Source organism: Crocodylus porosus, unplaced genomic scaffold, assembly GCF_001723895.1.
Source record: "Crocodylus porosus isolate Cpor-Errol unplaced genomic scaffold, CroPor_comp1, whole genome shotgun sequence".
In the NCBI taxonomy this organism is placed as follows: Eukaryota; Metazoa; Chordata; order Crocodylia; family Crocodylidae; genus Crocodylus; species Crocodylus porosus.
Window position 1 is genome coordinate 34,681,939 of NW_017728914.1, and position 3,231 is coordinate 34,685,169.

The following is a 3,231-nucleotide window of genomic DNA, read 5'->3' on the forward strand; positions in this document are numbered from 1 at the left end:
TTTCTGCCTCCATGCTCCCAAGAAGGGAGTTTCCCATTCTATAAGTGTGCTGCTGGTTACTCAGCCCACGTGCAGCACCCTGCACTTGTCAGTATTGAAACACATCCTGTTTATGTCAGCCCACTCCTGTAACCTATCCAGATCTTGCTCCAATCTTTCCCTCCCTACTAGCATGCTCACCTCACCCCAAATTTTGGTATCATCAGTGAATTTAAACAGGTTGCTTTTCACCCAGACATACCAGTCCGAGGGACAAGAGTTTTCACCCACGAATTAAACACTGGGCTCTTCCCCGAGGAATTATGATATAAATATTTATTCTACTCTAACTGCAGTTCCCATATCAGTTATTCACAGATCATGAGATCAGCTTCAACACAATGCAGTTAACTAAATGCACATGTTTTGTCTTTTCATTCCTAAGCCTTTAAGATGTATTCAAGTCACATCTTCAGACACCAACAAGAAGAGCTAGAAACTTTTCTTTTTGAAATGCAAACTGGGATTTTTACCTCATCACATGAATCTGTGAGCTGGAGCTTTTGGGAAAATGCCAAAGATTATGAGATGACCAATAAAATCATGACAGTTGTCAACACCATTATTAATAATAAAGGATACCAAATAGGTCCGCAGGTGTATTAGGGGTGGAGATCACCATATCTTGGGAGCACGGCACAAGGTATGTGAAACACTTGAGCCCTAAACTGAGTTCTGAATCGGCAGGTCCAGGAATCAACTCATAAGTCCCAGTCCAGTATCTGCTCCATGCCATTTTTCTTAAGCAGTTGATTCTACTTTCCAAAGTCCTGAACCTAGACAATAGACAGGTTCCTTCCAGGACATAACACCCACAGAGACATTTTCTGAGCTACAGCAGAATGTGCTTTGAAAAGCCACAACTACACAGTACATTTCTCCACCTCCAAAGACAATTAAATATGAAAAGAGAAACTATACTGAAAAAAGGAAACCCCCACAGGAACCAAGTTTAACCCTGGTATGGCAAAGTATCAGCTCTAAAAGAAAGTCACAGTCAGGTTCAGCCTCCCTATCAACCATTTCTACAACCTCCTGCCTTGAATATTTCATTTATTTAATAAAAAAAAAAAAAGGCCACCAGACCTAGAGACAGGAGGGACCTCTTCTATTATACTCCTGTTACAATTTTGTTAGGAGCCACCAACAACCTTGTGCATTGGGGAAGACTGTGATGGCACTGGAGAGAACTCCGTGCACCTTGGAATGGCTTCTGGAAAATGCTACAGTGAGTGATAGCTTTTGCTACCATTCCCGAGCATCCCATATTTTTCCCAGCAGGAGACAGCATGTGCAGTCATTTACAAAGCAATGCGGCTATATTTGCCTCTGGCTTTCAAAGAGCTGAGTAAATCTACCCAGAAAGGAGGAGGGTGCAAAAGGGGTTCTGAAATAACTTGTCTGGTAATTACACCACGCACGACCACGGCGCTTGTTGTTATCACGGATGCTTCATTTTCAGGACGTGGTTTGTTCCCTTTTCGGCTGCTCCAGCGAAGCTCAGGAATTCAGCGCCCGAGCCAGGCCTCAAGTTACAAGAGGAAAAGGTCATCCTTAGTTATATGGATTTTTTTTTTTCATGTTTGCCACTAGCAACTTTAGTGAGGGTATCTATAAGCTTGGAGTAGTTTTGTAAGTGCTTAAGATGTCTGTAGTTCAGGAGCAGCATTCCAGAGTAGCAGAAAGGAGAAAGAGTTATTAGCTGCTTTTGGACCTCCTTTCCTCTATGCTTACTTGGCCCCACTGCTGGAAAAGGTATTAGCAAGGCCTGTCTGACTTATGCTAGTCAAAGTGGAGCCTAAGGCCACATCCACATGAGCACAGACATTTGTTTCCCCAGGGACCAGAAGCAGTGGCACACCTTATGCTGCTGCTACTCGATCCTGGGAAACGTCCATGCCACGTGCTCTCTGGCATGTGGCAGGTTACCCCGGGTGGTGTGGAGGAGGCTGGGGCCAGCACTGTCCTTGCCCCACTAGCTTCTGGGGTCCTGGGGCCTGGGGAAGCTTCAGCTACAATGCTTCTGCAGCTGGGACCTGGGCTGGCAGCTGAAGCATGGCTGGTTTTGGGTGGCACGCACTGCTGCCACGTGCACCAGCCCACTTTTTTTCCGCATGTTTTTTTTTTGGCCCCACTAAAGGTGAAAAAAAAAAACAACCCACACTGCAAGGTCGCAGTGCAGGGAATGCCTGAATTTGTGGTGTGTTGCAAGGGCCTATCTGCAGTGCCACATGCATGGCCATGCTCATCTGGACACAGCCCAGGTGTCCATCTGCTTTCTGTGTTATGCAATCCTATAGCCCAGTGGGGGTCAGCCTGTTTGCCAGGTGTGCCATAAATTAGTCCCATACTCCCTCCCCACCCCCTTCCCCTGGCGAAGCTGCTGCTCTGCTTTCTGCTCCCTGCCCCATCTACCACTGTCCTGCCTGTCCCCTCCCTGATCTGCCACGTGCTATACACAGAGGCTGTCTGTGTTGCTTGTGGCATGCATGGCACATATTGGCCACCCTTGCCATAGGCAGGCATTCTCTTGGGGGTTAGGTTATTCCAGCCTTTACGTGATTATGCCAAGAATTAAGGAGGGAAGGAATTAAGGCTCCCATTCACTCCCAAGTATGACACCAGCCTTGGAGAGGAGAACAGGAAACAGAAAAGGGCAAACTGACTTCCTCCTTGAAGCAAGCAAAGAGTTGTAGAGGAATGGTGATTCTCAGCCACTTCGGCTGTGCTCTTCTCCAGTAGCAGAGCAGCCGTGGGTCAGCCCTTAGGGCAGAATATAAGGCCACAGCCCAGTCCTTCATCAATTCTCTGTGCTGCCCAGTGACACATAGGATCATAGAGAATGAGGCTTGGGAGAGACCTCAGGAGGTCACATCTAGTCCAACCCCCTGGTCAAGGCAGGACCAGCCCCAACTACATCATCCCACCCTCTACATCTCAGTGTGGCTTGCGCTGAGTGTGTTCGTTCATGTCAAAAGTGACACGGGCTAGTCTGGGTTTCTTTTTTGCTCTGTCCTGACTGCTGGTAGTCACAGAAAGTTCATTTTGAATAAAGCAAAAATGCACTGATTTAACTCAGAGCCTCCCCAGCTTTGCTACGAGGATGCTGGCATAACACCAGCCACATGGTAACTGGGCATTTCACCACTGGCAGACGACTATGTGTGGTGTCTTCTACAATTGCACACACCT

The 3,231-nt window shown here is 47.3% G+C and overlaps 1 long non-coding RNA gene across 1 annotated transcript in view; it reads right to left on the minus strand.

Moving 5' to 3' along the window:
• The window catches only part of LOC109310300, a 13,125-nt gene extending 10,163 nt beyond the window's left edge, over positions 1-2,962 (minus strand). The window contains exon 1 of the long non-coding RNA XR_002101189.1: positions 2,867-2,962. This is a non-coding gene — a long non-coding RNA (uncharacterized LOC109310300). The remainder of the gene's footprint in view (positions 1-2,866) is intronic.
• Positions 2,963-3,231: the final 269 nt, after the last annotated feature.